This window comes from Paramisgurnus dabryanus, chromosome 23, assembly GCF_030506205.2.
Source record: "Paramisgurnus dabryanus chromosome 23, PD_genome_1.1, whole genome shotgun sequence".
Classification (NCBI taxonomy): Eukaryota; Metazoa; Chordata; class Actinopteri; order Cypriniformes; family Cobitidae; genus Paramisgurnus; species Paramisgurnus dabryanus.
The window spans coordinates 28,461,434-28,479,493 of record NC_133359.1 but is presented as its reverse complement, the minus strand read 5'-3'; the positions used below and the strand labels follow the sequence as shown (position 1 = coordinate 28,479,493).

The 18,060-nt window shown below is 46.5% G+C and overlaps 33 non-coding genes across 33 annotated transcripts; all 33 read right to left on the bottom strand.

Moving 5' to 3' along the window:
* Positions 1-1,028: 1,028 nt before the first annotated feature.
* On the bottom strand, positions 1,029-1,169 carry LOC135781967 (U4 spliceosomal RNA). The gene has a single exon (XR_010545371.1). It is a non-coding gene; the product is annotated as a U4 spliceosomal RNA (small nuclear RNA).
* Positions 1,170-1,746: 577 nt separating this feature from the next.
* Positions 1,747-1,828, bottom strand: trnas-uga (transfer RNA serine (anticodon UGA)). Its single transcript has one exon. It is a non-coding gene; the product is annotated as a tRNA-Ser (tRNA).
* Positions 1,829-2,203: 375 nt separating this feature from the next.
* trnas-aga (transfer RNA serine (anticodon AGA)) lies at positions 2,204-2,285 on the bottom strand. The gene has a single exon. It is a non-coding gene; the product is annotated as a tRNA-Ser (tRNA).
* A 94-nt stretch (positions 2,286-2,379) lies between these two features.
* trnak-uuu (transfer RNA lysine (anticodon UUU)) lies at positions 2,380-2,452 on the bottom strand. The gene has a single exon. It is a non-coding gene; the product is annotated as a tRNA-Lys (tRNA).
* Positions 2,453-3,045: 593 nt separating this feature from the next.
* On the bottom strand, positions 3,046-3,186 carry LOC135781968 (U4 spliceosomal RNA). Its single transcript, XR_010545372.1, has one exon. It is a non-coding gene; the product is annotated as a U4 spliceosomal RNA (small nuclear RNA).
* A 577-nt stretch (positions 3,187-3,763) lies between these two features.
* Positions 3,764-3,846, bottom strand: trnas-uga (transfer RNA serine (anticodon UGA)). Its single transcript has one exon. It is a non-coding gene; the product is annotated as a tRNA-Ser (tRNA).
* A 374-nt stretch (positions 3,847-4,220) lies between these two features.
* On the bottom strand, positions 4,221-4,302 carry trnas-aga (transfer RNA serine (anticodon AGA)). The gene has a single exon. It is a non-coding gene; the product is annotated as a tRNA-Ser (tRNA).
* A 94-nt stretch (positions 4,303-4,396) lies between these two features.
* trnak-uuu (transfer RNA lysine (anticodon UUU)) lies at positions 4,397-4,469 on the bottom strand. The gene has a single exon. It is a non-coding gene; the product is annotated as a tRNA-Lys (tRNA).
* Positions 4,470-5,061: 592 nt separating this feature from the next.
* On the bottom strand, positions 5,062-5,202 carry LOC135781969 (U4 spliceosomal RNA). Its single transcript, XR_010545373.1, has one exon. It is a non-coding gene; the product is annotated as a U4 spliceosomal RNA (small nuclear RNA).
* A 687-nt stretch (positions 5,203-5,889) lies between these two features.
* On the bottom strand, positions 5,890-5,971 carry trnas-aga (transfer RNA serine (anticodon AGA)). The gene has a single exon. It is a non-coding gene; the product is annotated as a tRNA-Ser (tRNA).
* Positions 5,972-6,065: 94 nt separating this feature from the next.
* Positions 6,066-6,138, bottom strand: trnak-uuu (transfer RNA lysine (anticodon UUU)). Its single transcript has one exon. It is a non-coding gene; the product is annotated as a tRNA-Lys (tRNA).
* A 593-nt stretch (positions 6,139-6,731) lies between these two features.
* On the bottom strand, positions 6,732-6,872 carry LOC135781970 (U4 spliceosomal RNA). Its single transcript, XR_010545374.1, has one exon. It is a non-coding gene; the product is annotated as a U4 spliceosomal RNA (small nuclear RNA).
* Positions 6,873-7,449: 577 nt separating this feature from the next.
* On the bottom strand, positions 7,450-7,532 carry trnas-uga (transfer RNA serine (anticodon UGA)). The gene has a single exon. It is a non-coding gene; the product is annotated as a tRNA-Ser (tRNA).
* Positions 7,533-7,906: 374 nt separating this feature from the next.
* Positions 7,907-7,988, bottom strand: trnas-aga (transfer RNA serine (anticodon AGA)). The gene has a single exon. It is a non-coding gene; the product is annotated as a tRNA-Ser (tRNA).
* Positions 7,989-8,082: 94 nt separating this feature from the next.
* On the bottom strand, positions 8,083-8,155 carry trnak-uuu (transfer RNA lysine (anticodon UUU)). Its single transcript has one exon. It is a non-coding gene; the product is annotated as a tRNA-Lys (tRNA).
* Positions 8,156-8,747: 592 nt separating this feature from the next.
* Positions 8,748-8,888, bottom strand: LOC135781971 (U4 spliceosomal RNA). The gene has a single exon (XR_010545375.1). It is a non-coding gene; the product is annotated as a U4 spliceosomal RNA (small nuclear RNA).
* Positions 8,889-9,575: 687 nt separating this feature from the next.
* On the bottom strand, positions 9,576-9,657 carry trnas-aga (transfer RNA serine (anticodon AGA)). Its single transcript has one exon. It is a non-coding gene; the product is annotated as a tRNA-Ser (tRNA).
* A 94-nt stretch (positions 9,658-9,751) lies between these two features.
* trnak-uuu (transfer RNA lysine (anticodon UUU)) lies at positions 9,752-9,824 on the bottom strand. The gene has a single exon. It is a non-coding gene; the product is annotated as a tRNA-Lys (tRNA).
* A 593-nt stretch (positions 9,825-10,417) lies between these two features.
* On the bottom strand, positions 10,418-10,558 carry LOC135781972 (U4 spliceosomal RNA). The gene has a single exon (XR_010545376.1). It is a non-coding gene; the product is annotated as a U4 spliceosomal RNA (small nuclear RNA).
* A 577-nt stretch (positions 10,559-11,135) lies between these two features.
* trnas-uga (transfer RNA serine (anticodon UGA)) lies at positions 11,136-11,218 on the bottom strand. Its single transcript has one exon. It is a non-coding gene; the product is annotated as a tRNA-Ser (tRNA).
* A 374-nt stretch (positions 11,219-11,592) lies between these two features.
* On the bottom strand, positions 11,593-11,674 carry trnas-aga (transfer RNA serine (anticodon AGA)). The gene has a single exon. It is a non-coding gene; the product is annotated as a tRNA-Ser (tRNA).
* Positions 11,675-11,768: 94 nt separating this feature from the next.
* trnak-uuu (transfer RNA lysine (anticodon UUU)) lies at positions 11,769-11,841 on the bottom strand. Its single transcript has one exon. It is a non-coding gene; the product is annotated as a tRNA-Lys (tRNA).
* Positions 11,842-12,433: 592 nt separating this feature from the next.
* LOC135781973 (U4 spliceosomal RNA) lies at positions 12,434-12,574 on the bottom strand. The gene has a single exon (XR_010545377.1). It is a non-coding gene; the product is annotated as a U4 spliceosomal RNA (small nuclear RNA).
* Positions 12,575-13,151: 577 nt separating this feature from the next.
* On the bottom strand, positions 13,152-13,233 carry trnas-uga (transfer RNA serine (anticodon UGA)). Its single transcript has one exon. It is a non-coding gene; the product is annotated as a tRNA-Ser (tRNA).
* A 375-nt stretch (positions 13,234-13,608) lies between these two features.
* Positions 13,609-13,690, bottom strand: trnas-aga (transfer RNA serine (anticodon AGA)). Its single transcript has one exon. It is a non-coding gene; the product is annotated as a tRNA-Ser (tRNA).
* A 94-nt stretch (positions 13,691-13,784) lies between these two features.
* trnak-uuu (transfer RNA lysine (anticodon UUU)) lies at positions 13,785-13,857 on the bottom strand. Its single transcript has one exon. It is a non-coding gene; the product is annotated as a tRNA-Lys (tRNA).
* A 593-nt stretch (positions 13,858-14,450) lies between these two features.
* On the bottom strand, positions 14,451-14,591 carry LOC135781974 (U4 spliceosomal RNA). The gene has a single exon (XR_010545378.1). It is a non-coding gene; the product is annotated as a U4 spliceosomal RNA (small nuclear RNA).
* A 577-nt stretch (positions 14,592-15,168) lies between these two features.
* On the bottom strand, positions 15,169-15,251 carry trnas-uga (transfer RNA serine (anticodon UGA)). Its single transcript has one exon. It is a non-coding gene; the product is annotated as a tRNA-Ser (tRNA).
* A 374-nt stretch (positions 15,252-15,625) lies between these two features.
* trnas-aga (transfer RNA serine (anticodon AGA)) lies at positions 15,626-15,707 on the bottom strand. The gene has a single exon. It is a non-coding gene; the product is annotated as a tRNA-Ser (tRNA).
* Positions 15,708-15,801: 94 nt separating this feature from the next.
* Positions 15,802-15,874, bottom strand: trnak-uuu (transfer RNA lysine (anticodon UUU)). The gene has a single exon. It is a non-coding gene; the product is annotated as a tRNA-Lys (tRNA).
* Positions 15,875-16,466: 592 nt separating this feature from the next.
* On the bottom strand, positions 16,467-16,607 carry LOC135788336 (U4 spliceosomal RNA). The gene has a single exon (XR_010547406.2). It is a non-coding gene; the product is annotated as a U4 spliceosomal RNA (small nuclear RNA).
* A 583-nt stretch (positions 16,608-17,190) lies between these two features.
* Positions 17,191-17,272, bottom strand: trnas-uga (transfer RNA serine (anticodon UGA)). The gene has a single exon. It is a non-coding gene; the product is annotated as a tRNA-Ser (tRNA).
* A 375-nt stretch (positions 17,273-17,647) lies between these two features.
* Positions 17,648-17,732, bottom strand: trnas-aga (transfer RNA serine (anticodon AGA)). The gene has a single exon. It is a non-coding gene; the product is annotated as a tRNA-Ser (tRNA).
* Between the last annotated feature and the right edge of the window lie 328 nt (positions 17,733-18,060).

The following is an 18,060-nucleotide window of genomic DNA, read 5'->3' as shown; positions in this document are numbered from 1 at the left end:
TCAGCTTTTGAATATGGGTAGGTTTTTGCAAAAACCATATTTTGAGCAAAAAGCAGAGAGAATTCCATTTTTGTGACGGACTTTTCATAGAGATCCCATTCAGAGCGATCTTTAAAACAGACACGGACATGCAGCAGCTTGCCATAGGGCAATACTTCCGGTTTTAAAAAGTTCGGAAGGGCGCCACCTGGTGGATAATAGCGGTATTGCGGAAAGACGGAAAATCTCGTCATTGGCGGGGAAGCGTTTTCTCTTAATTGACGAGATATCTCGTCAATGGCGGGGAAAGAGTTAATCGACTCAAAGGCTGCTAATGCATCTGTAGTCCACTTTAAGGGAGCACTAAGATTTTGTAGCCCAGCCTGTTTCATAATGTCTCTCAATGGTGCTGTTCTGATTGCATAATCTTCTATCCAATCAGCATTGAAACCTGTCATGCCCAAAAAAGTCATCATCTGTCCTACTTTTTGTAGGACGGGACTTCAGTACCATGTCCTGTTAGCTACTCTTTGGTCTATGGACAGGTTAAATATTACTAGAATGCCAGAATGAGCAGGAAACTGCTTCAGTCTTCAAACAGAGTGCGTATTATCTATTTAAGTGGAGAAATCTTGCTTCTGCATGAGACTCTCTTTACTTCAGGAAAAGCACTCTTCATCCAAAACGTCACCAGAGAGGCAACGTTTCTAAGCTCAAGGAAATGTAGCTACATCTACGTAACATGCCGAAGTGACTCTTGAGCTGCACGAGAAAAAGCACATTTGACAAAACGTGACCCTGCCCGTGAAAACCCAGCTAAAATCTTTTTTGTGATTTGGTCTTTTCTACATAAAACCGTCCAACATACATAAAGGGTGTCGTTTGAAAACATCATCGTGATGTCCTTGGTACTGATTGCCACACAGAGGATGGAAATCAATGCGATGTCAAGTACCGGAATCAAACTTTGACGCTTTTAACCTCAGGACTATAAACATCAAAACAAACAAACACACACAACAAACTTCTCTTTGCAACAAACTCGTAAGTCTCTCAAGAGACTGTGAAAAATTGCCAAAGCTGACTGTATTTCAAGTCATCCTGGCGGGGTATTGTGTAAAGTTTTCAACCAGCAATGATCACGCCTCGGATAAACCTCATAGGCTACGATATTGCCTCTGCGAAAGAATGATGGAAAAGGTCACGACCTCTCCTGTGCACATACCCGGACGCTGGACGACAGGGTCAGGCTTTAAACTGAAATTAGACTTCAGGTACTGCTTTGCTGCATGTTGTGCCTTTTCAGCAGGTGAGAGATCTGCACAAAAAGTTTGTTCATTATCCGCTTTCTACTTAGAAAAGCAAAAGTGCAAATACACTTTTGAATTATTTAAGGAAAACAATCCGGGGGAGAGAATTGTGGGAATCCTGAAAACAAAGAGGGTAGAGCCATAGTCCTTAACCTCTCAGAAAATTGCTCAGGTCAGGATCAACTCGATTAGCGACGATCTACAACAGTTGTAAACAAAGTCTTGTTCCAGCTCTTCTATGGTTTCATGCTGCACGTGCAGTATATGGTCAAAATGACAATGGAAGCCACATCACTTCACAACAGAGCCGATCTCACACACACACAGGAGAAACTATGAAAGGCTGCATAGTTTTCCCACTGTGCAACCCATGGTACCAACTTGAGCTGCAGAAATAAAGCAAATCGTGAGCTGGAACATCCAACAAGAGAGAGGCCGAAGCCAGGGAACAGACACTCGTAGTCGGCAGGGCTTGAACCTGCGCGGGGAGACCCCAATGGATTTCAAATCCATCGCCTTAACCACTCGGCCACGACTACAACAGGGTAAGCTGGTGAGCTCTCTGGGCCTGGTGTGTGCTGGAAAAGAACTTGACGGTCAGGCAACCAGCCGATCACAAAAGGGGCAGGAGCGGGAAGACCCCAAAAGACTTTCCCGGAAGGGCTGCCGTGACCCGGATTCGAACCGGGGTTGCAGCGGCCACAACGCAGAGTACTAACCACTATACGATCACGGCGTGCCACCGGGCTGCGCAAGAAAGATGCCTGCGGGTGTGCCTGAGTACAATGGCTGTGAGGGGACTGCCATTTCTATGCAGAAGTCAAAATCATTTTTGTATTTCTTTCAACGGCAAATCTTAAGCAGATGCCCTCTCGAAGTAGAGTCGGTCTACTCGAGAGTCTGAAGTCTGAAGACGTAGTCGGCAGGATTCGAAACTGTGCGGGGAGACCCCAATGGATTTCTAGTCCATCGCCTTAACCACTCGGCCACGACTACATGCTGTCGATGTTGGGAAACTTTATCCTTTCCCCGTTCCCTACGAAACGGAGCTCTAGACACAGCAGCACAAAAGGCGATCGAGGCTACTCATCGCCCGAACAGGGACTTGAACCCTGGACCCTCAGATTAAAAGTCTGATGCTCTACCGACTGAGCTATCCGGGCTCGCACCTGAGTTCCAGGGCTTCACGCCTCAGCCAAGTACGGGACTTCAGTACCATGTCCTGTTAGCTACTCTTTGGTCTATGGACAGGTTAAATATTACTAGAATGCCAGAATGAGCAGGAAACTGCTTCAGTCTTCAAACAGAGTGCGTATTATCTATTTAAGTGGAGAAATCTTGCTTCTGCATGAGACTCTCTTTACTTAAGGGAATAGCACTCTTCATCCAAAACGTCACCAGAGAGGCAACGTTTCTAAGCTCAAGGAAATGTAGCTACATCTACGTAACATGCCGAAGTGACTCTTGAGCTGCACGAGAAAAAGCACATTTGACAAAACGTGACCCTGCCCGTGAAAACCCAGCTAAAATCTTTTTTGTGATTTGGTCTTTTCTACATAAAACCGTCCAACATACATAAAGGGTGTCGTTTGAAAACATCATCGTGATGTCCTTGGTACTGATTGCCACACAGAGGATGGAAATCAATGCGATGTCAAGTACCAGAATCAAACTTTGACGCTTTTAACCTCAGGACTATAAACATCAAAACAAACAAACACACGCAACAAACTTCTCTTTGCAACAAACTCGTAAGTCTCTCAAGAGACTGTGAAAAATTGCCAAAGCTGACTGTATTTCAAGTCATCCTGGCGGGGTATTGTGTAAAGTTTTCAACCAGCAATGATCACGCCTCGGATAAACCTCATAGGCTACGATATTGCCTCTGCGAAAGAATGATGGAAAAGGTCACGACCTCTCCTGTGCACATACCCGGACGCTGGACGACAGGGTCAGGCTTTAAACTGAAATTAGACTTCAGGTACTGCTTTGCTGCATGTTGTGCCTTTTCAGCAGGTGAGAGATCTGCACAAAAAGTTTGTTCATTATCCGCTTTCTACTTAGAAAAGCAAAAGTGCAAATACACGTTTGAATTATTTAAGGAAAACAATCCGGGGGAGAGAATTGTGGGAATCCTGAAAACAAAGAGGGTAGAGCCATAGTCCTTAACCTCTCAGAAAATTGCTCAGGTCAGGATCAACTCGATTAGCGACGATCTACAACAGTTGTAAACAAAGTCTTGTTCCAGCTCTTCTATGGTTTCATGCTGCACGTGCAGTATATGGTCAAAATGACAATGGAAGCCACATCACTTCACAACAGAGCCGATCTCACACACACACAGGAGAAACTATGAAAGGCTGCATAGTTTTCCCACTGTGCAACCCATGGTACCAACTTGAGCTGCAGAAATAAAGCAAATCGTGAGCTGGAACATCCAACAAGAGAGAGGCCGAAGCCAGGGAACAGACACTCGTAGTCGGCAGGGTTTGAACCTGCGCGGGGAGACCCCCAATGGATTTCAAATCCATCGCCTTAACCACTCGGCCACGACTACAACAGGGTAAGCTGGTGAGCTCTCTGGGCCTGGTGTGTGCTGGAAAAGAACTTGACGGTCAGGCAACCAGCCGATCACAAAAGGGGCAGGAGCGGGAAGACCCCAACAGACTTTCCCGGAAGGGCTGCCGTGACCCAGATTCGAACCGGGGTTGCAGCGGCCACAACGCAGAGTACTAACCACTATCCGATCACGGCGTGCCGCCGGGCTGCGCAAGAAAGATGCCTGCGGGTCTGCCTGAGTACAATGGCTGTGAGGGGACTGCCATTTCTATGCAGAAGTCAAAATCTTTTTGTATTTCTTTCAACGGCAAATCTTAAGCAGATGCCCTCTCTAAGTAGAGTCGGTCTACTCGAGAGTCTGAAGTCTGAAGACGTAGTCGGCAGGATTCGAACCTGCGCGGGGAGACCCCAATGGATTTCTAGTCCATCGCCTTAACCACTCGGCCACGACTACATACTGTCGATGTTGGGAAACTTTATCCTTTCCCCGTTCCCTACGAAACGGAGCTCTAGACACAGCAGCACAAAAGGCGATCGAGGCTACTCATCGCCCGAACAGGGACTTGAACCCTGGACCCTCAGGTTAAAAGTCTGATGCTCTACCGACTGAGCTATCCGGGCTCGCACCTGAGTTCCAGGGCTTCACGCCTCAGCCAACTACAGGACTTCAGTACCATGTCCTGTTAGCTACTCTTTGGTCTATGGACAGGTTAAATATTACTAGAATGCCAGAATGAGCAGGAAACTGCTTCAGTCTTCAAACAGAGTGCGCATTATCTATTTAAGTGGAGAAATCTTGCTTCTGCATGAGACTCTCTTTACTTCAGGAAAAGCACTCTTCATCCAAAACGTCACCAGAGAGGCAACGTTTCTAAGCTCAAGGAAATGTAGCTACATCTACGTAACATGCCGAAGTGACTCTTGAGCTGCACGAGAAAAAGCACATTTGACAAAACGTGACCCTGCCCGTGAAAACCCAGCTAAAATCTTTTTTGTGATTTGGTCTTTTCTACATAAAACCGTCCAACATACATAAAGGGTGTCGTTTGAAAACATCATCGTGATGTCCTTGGTACTGATTGCCACACAGAGGATGGAAATCAATGCGATGTCAAGTACCGGAATCAAACTTTGACGCTTTTAACCTCAGGACTATAAACATCAAAACAAACAAACACACACAACAAACTTCTCTTTGCAACAAACTCGTAAGTCTCTCAAGAGACTGTGAAAAATTGCCAAAGCTGACTGTATTTCAAGTCATCCTGGCGGGGTATTGTGTAAAGTTTTCAACCAGCAATGATCACGCCTCGGATAAACCTCATAGGCTACGATATTGCCTCTGCGAAAGAATGATGGAAAAGGTCACGACCTCTCCTGTGCACATACCCGGACGCTGGACGACAGGGTCAGGCTTTAAACTGAAATTAGACTTCAGGTACTGCTTTGCTGCATGTTGTGCCTTTTCAGCAGGTGAGAGATCTGCACAAAAAGTTTGTTCATTATCCGCTTTCTACTTAGAAAAGCAAAAGTGCAAATACACGTTTGAATTATTTAAGGAAAACAATCCGGGGGAGAGAATTGTGGGAATCCTGAAAACAAAGAGGGTAGAGCCATAGTCCTTAACCTCTCAGAAAATTGCTCAGGTCAGGATCAACTCGATTAGCGACGATCTACAACAGTTGTAAACAAAGTCTTGTTCCAGCTCTTCTATGGTTTCATGCTGCACGTGCAGTATATGGTCAAAATGACAATGGAAGCCACATCACTTCACAACAGAGCCGATCTCACACACACACAGGAGAAACTATGAAAGGCTGCATAGTTTTCCCACTGTGCAACCCATGGTACCAACTTGAGCTGCAGAAATAAAGCAAATCGTGAGCTGGAACATCCAACAAGAGAGAGTACAATGGCTGTGAGGGGACTGCCATTTCTATGCAGAAGTCAAAATCATTTTTGTATTTCTTTCAACGGCAAATCTTAAGCAGATGCCCTCTCGAAGTAGAGTCGGTCTACTCAAGAGTCTGAAGTCTGAAGACGTAGTCGGCAGGATTCGAACCTGCGCGGGGAGACCCCAATGGATTTCTAGTCCATCGCCTTAACCACTCGGCCACGACTACATGCTGTCGATGTTGGGAAACTTTATCCTTTCCCCGTTCCCTACGAAACGGAGCTCTAGACACAGCAGCACAAAAGGCGATCGAGGCTACTCATCGCCCGAACAGGGACTTGAACCCTGGACCCTCAGATTAAAAGTCTGATGCTCTACCGACTGAGCTATCCGGGCTCGCACCTGAGTTCCAGGGCTTCACGCCTCAGCCAAGTACGGGACTTCAGTACCATGTCCTGTTAGCTACTCTTTGGTCTATGGACAGGTTAAATATTACTAGAATGCCAGAATGAGCAGGAAACTGCTTCAGTCTTCAAACAGAGTGCGTATTATCTATTTAAGTGGAGAAATCTTGCTTCTGCATGAGACTCTCTTTACTTAAGGGAATAGCACTCTTCATCCAAAACGTCACCAGAGAGGCAACGTTTCTAAGCTCAAGGAAATGTAGCTACATCTACGTAACATGCCGAAGTGACTCTTGAGCTGCACGAGAAAAAGCACATTTGACAAAACGTGACCCTGCCCGTGAAAACCCAGCTAAAATCTTTTTTGTGATTTGGTCTTTTCTACATAAAACCGTCCAACATACATAAAGGGTGTCGTTTGAAAACATCATCGTGATGTCCTTGGTACTGATTGCCACACAGAGGATGGAAATCAATGCGATGTCAAGTACCAGAATCAAACTTTGACGCTTTTAACCTCAGGACTATAAACATCAAAACAAACAAACACACGCAACAAACTTCTCTTTGCAACAAACTCGTAAGTCTCTCAAGAGACTGTGAAAAATTGCCAAAGCTGACTGTATTTCAAGTCATCCTGGCGGGGTATTGTGTAAAGTTTTCAACCAGCAATGATCACGCCTCGGATAAACCTCATAGGCTACGATATTGCCTCTGCGAAAGAATGATGGAAAAGGTCACGACCTCTCCTGTGCACATACCCGGACGCTGGACGACAGGGTCAGGCTTTAAACTGAAATTAGACTTCAGGTACTGCTTTGCTGCATGTTGTGCCTTTTCAGCAGGTGAGAGATCTGCACAAAAAGTTTGTTCATTATCCGCTTTCTACTTAGAAAAGCAAAAGTGCAAATACACGTTTGAATTATTTAAGGAAAACAATCCGGGGGAGAGAATTGTGGGAATCCTGAAAACAAAGAGGGTAGAGCCATAGTCCTTAACCTCTCAGAAAATTGCTCAGGTCAGGATCAACTCGATTAGCGACGATCTACAACAGTTGTAAACAAAGTCTTGTTCCAGCTCTTCTATGGTTTCATGCTGCACGTGCAGTATATGGTCAAAATGACAATGGAAGCCACATCACTTCACAACAGAGCCGATCTCACACACACACAGGAGAAACTATGAAAGGCTGCATAGTTTTCCCACTGTGCAACCCATGGTACCAACTTGAGCTGCAGAAATAAAGCAAATCGTGAGCTGGAACATCCAACAAGAGAGAGGCCGAAGCCAGGGAACAGACACTCGTAGTCGGCAGGGTTTGAACCTGCGCGGGGAGACCCCCAATGGATTTCAAATCCATCGCCTTAACCACTCGGCCACGACTACAACAGGGTAAGCTGGTGAGCTCTCTGGGCCTGGTGTGTGCTGGAAAAGAACTTGACGGTCAGGCAACCAGCCGATCACAAAAGGGGCAGGAGCGGGAAGACCCCAACAGACTTTCCCGGAAGGGCTGCCGTGACCCAGATTCGAACCGGGGTTGCAGCGGCCACAACGCAGAGTACTAACCACTATCCGATCACGGCGTGCCGCCGGGCTGCGCAAGAAAGATGCCTGCGGGTCTGCCTGAGTACAATGGCTGTGAGGGGACTGCCATTTCTATGCAGAAGTCAAAATCTTTTTGTATTTCTTTCAACGGCAAATCTTAAGCAGATGCCCTCTCGAAGTAGAGTCGGTCTACTCGAGAGTCTGAAGTCTGAGGACGTAGTCGGCAGGATTCGAACCTGCGCGGGGAGACCCCAATGGATTTCTAGTCCATCGCCTTAACCACTCGGCCACGACTACATGCTGTCGATGTTGGGAAACTTTATCCTTTCCCCGTTCCCTACGAAACGGAGCTCTAGACACAGCAGCACAAAAGGCGATCGAGGCTACTCATCGCCCGAACAGGGACTTGAACCCTGGACCCTCAGGTTAAAAGTCTGATGCTCTACCCACTGAGCTATCCGGGCTCGCACCTGAGTTCCAGGGCTTCACGCCTCAGCCAACTACAGGACTTCAGTACCATGTCCTGTTAGCTACTCTTTGGTCTATGGACAGGTTAAATATTACTAGAATGCCAGAATGAGCAGGAAACTGCTTCAGTCTTCAAACAGAGTGCGTATTATCTATTTAAGTGGAGAAATCTTGCTTCTGCATGAGACTCTCTTTACTTCAGGAAAAGCACTCTTCATCCAAAACGTCACCAGAGAGGCAACGTTTCTAAGCTCAAGGAAATGTAGCTACATCTACGTAACATGCCGAAGTGACTCTTGAGCTGCACGAGAAAAAGCACATTTGACAAAACGTGACCCTGCCCGTGAAAACCCAGCTAAAATCTTTTTTGTGATTTGGTCTTTTCTACATAAAACCGTCCAACATACATAAAGGGTGTCGTTTGAAAACATCATCGTGATGTCCTTGGTACTGATTGCCACACAGAGGATGGAAATCAATGCGATGTCAAGTACCGGAATCAAACTTTGACGCTTTTAACCTCAGGACTATAAACATCAAAACAAACAAACACACACAACAAACTTCTCTTTGCAACAAACTCGTAAGTCTCTCAAGAGACTGTGAAAAATTGCCAAAGCTGACTGTATTTCAAGTCATCCTGGCGGGGTATTGTGTAAAGTTTTCAACCAGCAATGATCACGCCTCGGATAAACCTCATAGGCTACGATATTGCCTCTGCGAAAGAATGATGGAAAAGGTCACGACCTCTCCTGTGCACATACCCGGACGCTGGACGACAGGGTCAGGCTTTAAACTGAAATTAGACTTCAGGTACTGCTTTGCTGCATGTTGTGCCTTTTCAGCAGGTGAGAGATCTGCACAAAAAGTTTGTTCATTATCCGCTTTCTACTTAGAAAAGCAAAAGTGCAAATACACGTTTGAATTATTTAAGGAAAACAATCCGGGGGAGAGAATTGTGGGAATCCTGAAAACAAAGAGGGTAGAGCCATAGTCCTTAACCTCTCAGAAAATTGCTCAGGTCAGGATCAACTCGATTAGCGACGATCTACAACAGTTGTAAACAAAGTCTTGTTCCAGCTCTTCTATGGTTTCATGCTGCACGTGCAGTATATGGTCAAAATGACAATGGAAGCCACATCACTTCACAACAGAGCCGATCTCACACACACACAGGAGAAACTATGAAAGGCTGCATAGTTTTCCCACTGTGCAACCCATGGTACCAACTTGAGCTGCAGAAATAAAGCAAATCGTGAGCTGGAACATCCAACAAGAGAGAGTACAATGGCTGTGAGGGGACTGCCATTTCTATGCAGAAGTCAAAATCATTTTTGTATTTCTTTCAACGGCAAATCTTAAGCAGATGCCCTCTCGAAGTAGAGTCGGTCTACTCGAGAGTCTGAAGTCTGAAGACGTAGTCGGCAGGATTCGAACCTGCGCGGGGAGACCCCAATGGATTTCTAGTCCATCGCCTTAACCACTCGGCCACGACTACATGCTGTCGATGTTGGGAAACTTTATCCTTTCCCCGTTCCCTACGAAACGGAGCTCTAGACACAGCAGCACAAAAGGCGATCGAGGCTACTCATCGCCCGAACAGGGACTTGAACCCTGGACCCTCAGATTAAAAGTCTGATGCTCTACCGACTGAGCTATCCGGGCTCACACCTGAGTTCCAGGGCTTCACGCCTCAGCCAAGTACGGGACTTCAGTACCATGTCCTGTTAGCTACTCTTTGGTCTATGGACAGGTTAAATATTACTAGAATGCCAGAATGAGCAGGAAACTGCTTCAGTCTTCAAACAGAGTGCGTATTATCTATTTAAGTGGAGAAATCTTGCTTCTGCATGAGACTCTCTTTACTTAAGGGAATAGCACTCTTCATCCAAAACGTCACCAGAGAGGCAACGTTTCTAAGCTCAAGGAAATGTAGCTACATCTACGTAACATGCCGAAGTGACTCTTGAGCTGCACGAGAAAAAGCACATTTGACAAAACGTGACCCTGCCCGTGAAAACCCAGCTAAAATCTTTTTTGTGATTTGGTCTTTTCTACATAAAACCGTCCAACATACATAAAGGGTGTCGTTTGAAAACATCATCGTGATGTCCTTGGTACTGATTGCCACACAGAGGATGGAAATCAATGCGATGTCAAGTACCAGAATCAAACTTTGACGCTTTTAACCTCAGGACTATAAACATCAAAACAAACAAACACACGCAACAAACTTCTCTTTGCAACAAACTCGTAAGTCTCTCAAGAGACTGTGAAAAATTGCCAAAGCTGACTGTATTTCAAGTCATCCTGGCGGGGTATTGTGTAAAGTTTTCAACCAGCAATGATCACGCCTCGGATAAACCTCATAGGCTACGATATTGCCTCTGCGAAAGAATGATGGAAAAGGTCACGACCTCTCCTGTGCACATACCCGGACGCTGGACGACAGGGTCAGGCTTTAAACTGAAATTAGACTTCAGGTACTGCTTTGCTGCATGTTGTGCCTTTTCAGCAGGTGAGAGATCTGCACAAAAAGTTTGTTCATTATCCGCTTTCTACTTAGAAAAGCAAAAGTGCAAATACACGTTTGAATTATTTAAGGAAAACAATCCGGGGGAGAGAATTGTGGGAATCCTGAAAACAAAGAGGGTAGAGCCATAGTCCTTAACCTCTCAGAAAATTGCTCAGGTCAGGATCAACTTGATTAGCGACGATCTACAACAGTTGTAAACAAAGTCTTGTTCCAGCTCTTCTATGGTTTCATGCTGCACGTGCAGTATATGGTCAAAATGACAATGGAAGCCACATCACTTCACAACAGAGCCGATCTCACACACACACAGGAGAAACTATGAAAGGCTGCATAGTTTTCCCACTGTGCAACCCATGGTACCAACTTGAGCTGCAGAAATAAAGCAAATCGTGAGCTGGAACATCCAACAAGAGAGAGGCCGAAGCCAGGGAACAGACACTCGTAGTCGGCAGGGTTTGAACCTGCGCGGGGAGACCCCCAATGGATTTCAAATCCATCGCCTTAACCACTCGGCCACGACTACAACAGGGTAAGCTGGTGAGCTCTCTGGGCCTGGTGTGTGCTGGAAAAGAACTTGACGGTCAGGCAACCAGCCGATCACAAAAGGGGCAGGAGCGGGAAGACCCCAACAGACTTTCCCGGAAGGGCTGCCGTGACCCAGATTCGAACCGGGGTTGCAGCGGCCACAACGCAGAGTACTAACCACTATCCGATCACGGCGTGCCGCCGGGCTGCGCAAGAAAGATGCCTGCGGGTCTGCCTGAGTACAATGGCTGTGAGGGGACTGCCATTTCTATGCAGAAGTCAAAATCTTTTTGTATTTCTTTCAACGGCAAATCTTAAGCAGATGCCCTCTCGAAGTAGAGTCGGTCTACTCGAGAGTCTGAAGTCTGAAGACGTAGTCGGCAGGATTCGAACCTGCGCGGGGAGACCCCAATGGATTTCTAGTCCATCGCCTTAACCACTCGGCCACGACTACATGCTGTCGATGTTGGGAAACTTTATCCTTTCCCCGTTCCCTACGAAACGGAGCTCTAGACACAGCAGCACAAAAGGCGATCGAGGCTACTCATCGCCCGAACAGGGACTTGAACCCTGGACCCTCAGGTTAAAAGTCTGATGCTCTACCGACTGAGCTATCCGGGCTCGCACCTGAGTTCCAGGGCTTCACGCCTCAGCCAACTACAGGACTTCAGTACCATGTCCTGTTAGCTACTCTTTGGTCTATGGACAGGTTAAATATTACTAGAATGCCAGAATGAGCAGGAAACTGCTTCAGTCTTCAAACAGAGTGCGTATTATCTATTTAAGTGGAGAAATCTTGCTTCTGCATGAGACTCTCTTTACTTCAGGAAAAGCACTCTTCATCCAAAACGTCACCAGAGAGGCAACGTTTCTAAGCTCAAGGAAATGTAGCTACATCTACGTAACATGCCGAAGTGACTCTTGAGCTGCACGAGAAAAAGCACATTTGACAAAACGTGACCCTGCCCGTGAAAACCCAGCTAAAATCTTTTTTGTGATTTGGTCTTTTCTACATAAAACCGTCCAACATACATAAAGGGTGTCGTTTGAAAACATCATCGTGATGTCCTTGGTACTGATTGCCACACAGAGGATGGAAATCAATGCGATGTCAAGTACCGGAATCAAACTTTGACGCTTTTAACCTCAGGACTATAAACATCAAAACAAACAAACACACACAACAAACTTCTCTTTGCAACAAACTCGTAAGTCTCTCAAGAGACTGTGAAAAATTGCCAAAGCTGACTGTATTTCAAGTCATCCTGGCGGGGTATTGTGTAAAGTTTTCAACCAGCAATGATCACGCCTCGGATAAACCTCATAGGCTACGATATTGCCTCTGCGAAAGAATGATGGAAAAGGTCACGACCTCTCCTGTGCACATACCCGGACGCTGGACGACAGGGTCAGGCTTTAAACTGAAATTAGACTTCAGGTACTGCTTTGCTGCATGTTGTGCCTTTTCAGCAGGTGAGAGATCTGCACAAAAAGTTTGTTCATTATCCGCTTTCTACTTAGAAAAGCAAAAGTGCAAATACACGTTTGAATTATTTAAGGAAAACAATCCGGGGGAGAGAATTGTGGGAATCCTGAAAACAAAGAGGGTAGAGCCATAGTCCTTAACCTCTCAGAAAATTGCTCAGGTCAGGATCAACTCGATTAGCGACGATCTACAACAGTTGTAAACAAAGTCTTGTTCCAGCTCTTCTATGGTTTCATGCTGCACGTGCAGTATATGGTCAAAATGACAATGGAAGCCACATCACTTCACAACAGAGCCGATCTCACACACACACAGGAGAAACTATGAAAGGCTGCATAGTTTTCCCACTGTGCAACCCATGGTACCAACTTGAGCTGCAGAAATAAAGCAAATCGTGAGCTGGAACATCCAACAAGAGAGAGGCCGAAGCCAGGGAACAGACACTCGTAGTCGGCAGGGCTTGAACCTGCGCGGGGAGACCCCAATGGATTTCAAATCCATCGCCTTAACCACTCGGCCACGACTACAACAGGGTAAGCTGGTGAGCTCTCTGGGCCTGGTGTGTGCTGGAAAAGAACTTGACGGTCAGGCAACCAGCCGATCACAAAAGGGGCAGGAGCGGGAAGACCCCAAAAGACTTTCCCGGAAGGGCTGCCGTGACCCGGATTCGAACCGGGGTTGCAGCGGCCACAACGCAGAGTACTAACCACTATACGATCACGGCGTGCCACCGGGCTGCGCAAGAAAGATGCCTGCGGGTCTGCCTGAGTACAATGGCTGTGAGGGGACTGCCATTTCTATGCAGAAGTCAAAATCATTTTTGTATTTCTTTCAACGGCAAATCTTAAGCAGATGCCCTCTCGAAGTAGAGTCGGTCTACTCGAGAGTCTGAAGTCTGAAGACGTAGTCGGCAGGATTCGAAACTGTGCGGGGAGACCCCAATGGATTTCTAGTCCATCGCCTTAACCACTCGGCCACGACTACATGCTGTCGATGTTGGGAAACTTTATCCTTTCCCCGTTCCCTACGAAACGGAGCTCTAGACACAGCAGCACAAAAGGCGATCGAGGCTACTCATCGCCCGAACAGGGACTTGAACCCTGGACCCTCAGATTAAAAGTCTGATGCTCTACCGACTGAGCTATCCGGGCTCGCACCTGAGTTCCAGGGCTTCACGCCTCAGCCAAGTACGGGACTTCAGTACCATGTCCTGTTAGCTACTCTTTGGTCTATGGACAGGTTAAATATTACTAGAATGCCAGAATGAGCAGGAAACTGCTTCAGTCTTCAAACAGAGTGCGTATTATCTATTTAAGTGGAGAAATCTTGCTTCTGCATGAGACTCTCTTTACTTAAGGGAATAGCACTCTTCATCCAAAACGTCACCAGAGAGGCAACGTTTCCAAGCTCAAGGAAATGTAGCTACATCTATGTAACATGCCGAAGTGACTCTTGAGCTGCACGAGAAAAAGCACATTTGACAAAACGTGACCCTGCCCGTGAAAACCCAGCTAAAATCTTTTTTGTGATTTGGTCTTTTCTACATAAAACCGTCCAACATACATAAAGGGTGTCGTTTGAAAACATCATCGTGATGTCCTTGGTACTGATTGCCACACAGAGGATGGAAATCAATGCGATGTCAAGTACCAGAATCAAACTTTGACGCTTTTAACCTCAGGACTATAAACATCAAAACAAACAAACACACGCAACAAACTTCTCTTTGCAACAAACTCGTAAGTCTCTCAAGAGACTGTGAAAAATTGCCAAAGCTGACTGTATTTCAAGTCATCCTGGCGGGGTATTGTGTAAAGTTTTCAACCAGCAATGATCACGCCTCGGATAAACCTCATAGGCTACGATATTGCCTCTGCGAAAGAATGATGGAAAAGGTCACGACCTCTCCTGTGCACATACCCGGACGCTGGACGACAGGGTCAGGCTTTAAACTGAAATTAGACTTCAGGTACTGCTTTGCTGCATGTTGTGCCTTTTCAGCAGGTGAGAGATCTGCACAAAAAGTTTGTTCATTATCCGCTTTCTACTTAGAAAAGCAAAAGTGCAAATACACGTTTGAATTATTTAAGGAAAACAATCCGGGGGAGAGAATTGTGGGAATCCTGAAAACAAAGAGGGTAGAGCCATAGTCCTTAACCTCTCAGAAAATTGCTCAGGTCAGGATCAACTTGATTAGCGACGATCTACAACAGTTGTAAACAAAGTCTTGTTCCAGCTCTTCTATGGTTTCATGCTGCACGTGCAGTATATGGTCAAAATGACAATGGAAGCCACATCACTTCACAACAGAGCCGATCTCACACACACACAGGAGAAACTATGAAAGGCTGCATAGTTTTCCCACTGTGCAACCCATGGTACCAACTTGAGCTGCAGAAATAAAGCAAATCGTGAGCTGGAACATCCAACAAGAGAGAGGCCGAAGCCAGGGAACAGACACTCGTAGTCGGCAGGGTTTGAACCTGCGCGGGGAGACCCCCAATGGATTTCAAATCCATCGCCTTAACCACTCGGCCACGACTACAACAGGGTAAGCTGGTGAGCTCTCTGGGCCTGGTGTGTGCTGGAAAAGAACTTGACGGTCAGGCAACCAGCCGATCACAAAAGGGGCAGGAGCGGGAAGACCCCAACAGACTTTCCCGGAAGGGCTGCCGTGACCCAGATTCGAACCGGGGTTGCAGCGGCCACAACGCAGAGTACTAACCACTATCCGATCACGGCGTGCCGCCGGGCTGCGCAAGAAAGATGCCTGCGGGTCTGCCTGAGTACAATGGCTGTGAGGGGACTGCCATTTCTATGCAGAAGTCAAAATCTTTTTGTATTTCTTTCAACGGCAAATCTTAAGCAGATGCCCTCTCGAAGTAGAGTCGGTCTACTCGAGAGTCTGAAGTCTGAAGACGTAGTCGGCAGGATTCGAACCTGCGCGGGGAGACCCCAATGGATTTCTAGTCCATCGCCTTAACCACTCGGCCACGACTACATGCTGTCGATGTTGGGAAACTTTATCCTTTCCCCGTTCCCTACGAAACGGAGCTCTAGACACAGCAGCACAAAAGGCGATCGAGGCTACTCATCGCCCGAACAGGGACTTGAACCCTGGACCCTCAGGTTAAAAGTCTGATGCTCTACCGACTGAGCTATCCGGGCTCGCACCTGAGTTCCAGGGCTTCACGCCTCAGCCAACTACAGGACTTCAGTACCATGTCCTGTTAGCTACTCTTTGGTCTATGGACAGGTTAAATATTACTAGAATGCCAGAATGAGCAGGAAACTGCTTCAGTCTTCAAACAGAGTGCGTATTATCTATTTAAGTGGAGAAATCTTGCTTCTGCATGAGACTCTCTTTACTTCAGGAAAAGCACTCTTCATCCAAAACGTCACCAGAGAGGCAACGTTTCTAAGCTCAAGGAAATGTAGCTACATCTACGTAACATGCCGAAGTGACTCTTGAGCTGCACGAGAAAAAGCACATTTGACAAAACGTGACCCTGCCCGTGAAAACCCAGCTAAAATCTTTTTTGTGATTTGGTCTTTTCTACATAAAACCGTCCAACATACATAAAGGGTGTCGTTTGAAAACATCATCGTGATGTCCTTGGTACTGATTGCCACACAGAGGATGGAAATCAATGCGATGTCAAGTACCGGAATCAAACTTTGACGCTTTTAACCTCAGGACTATAAACATCAAAACAAACAAACACACACAACAAACTTCTCTTTGCAACAAACTCGTAAGTCTCTCAAGAGACTGTGAAAAATTGCCAAAGCTGACTGTATTTCAAGTCATCCTGGCGGGGTATTGTGTAAAGTTTTCAACCAGCAATGATCACGCCTCGGATAAACCTCATAGGCTACGATATTGCCTCTGCGAAAGAATGATGGAAAAGGTCACGACCTCTCCTGTGCACATACCCGGACGCTGGACGACAGGGTGGTATTCAGGCTTTAAACTGAAATTAGACTTCAGGTACTGCTTTGCTGCATGTTGTGCCTTTTCAGCAGGTGAGAGATCTGCACAAAAAGTTTGTTCATTATCCGCTTTCTACTTAGAAAAGCAAAAGTGCAAATACACGTTTGAATTATTTAAGGAAAACAATCCGGGGGAGAGAATTGTGGGAATCCTGAAAACAAAGAGGGTAGAGCCATAGTCCTTAACCTCTCAGAAAATTGCTCAGGTCAGGATCAACTCGATTAGCGACGATCTACAACAGTTGTAAACAAAGTCTTGTTCCAGCTCTTCTATGGTTTCATGCTGCACGTGCAGTATATGGTCAAAATGACAATGGAAGCCACATCACTTCACAACAGAGCCGATCTCACACACACACAGGAGAAACTATGAAAGGCTGCATAGTTTTCCCACTGTGCAACCCATGGTACCAACTTGAGCTGCAGAAATAAAGCAAATCGTGAGCTGGAACATCCAACAAGAGAGAGGCCGAAGCCAGGGAACAGACACTCGTAGTCGGCAGGGCTTGAACCTGCGCGGGGACACCCCAATGGATTTCAAATCCATCGCCTTAACCACTCGGCCACGACTACAACAGGGTAACCTGGTGAGCTCTCTGGGCCTGGTGTGTGCTGGAAAAGAACTTGACGGTCAGGCAACCAGCCTATCACAAAAGGGGCAGGAGCGGGAAGACCCCAACAGACTTTCCCAGAAGGGCTGCCGTGACCCGGATTCGAACCGGGGTTGCAGCGGCCACAACGCAGAGTACTAACCACTATACGATCACGGCGTGCCACCGGGCTGCGCAAGAAAGATGCCTGCGGGTCTGCCTGAGTACAATGGCTGTGAGGGGACTGCCATTTCTATGCAGAAGTCAAAATCATTTTTGTATTTCTTTCAACGGCAAATCTTAAGCAGATTCCCTCTCGAAGTAGAGTCGGTCTACTCGAGAGTCTGAAGTCTGAAGACGTAGTCGGCAGGATTCGAACCTGCGCGGGGAGACCCCAATGGATTTCTAGTCCATCGCCTTAACCACTCGGCCAAAAATGGGGCAAAAGGGACTGCCCATGGGGGGGAAAGAAGAAAAGAGAGAGGAAAGAGGGGGGAAAGAGAGAAAAAGAAAAGGAGAAAAGAGGAGGAAAACGTACACTTTATTTTTTCAACATTGTTTACACACAGTTCTATACTTATTGCAAGGTTTATCATCACTTTAATTTTCATGTCTTTTGCGGGATTCGAACCTATGGTATGGCAATGTCGCTTGCATTTTCGGTTGTTCTTTAGTCTCGTAGTGCATTCCGGAAGTACACATGCAATGCATTGTGGGTAACGTAGTCATTTTTTTTAAACTCTTTTCCATATAAACAGAGGCGGACACTAC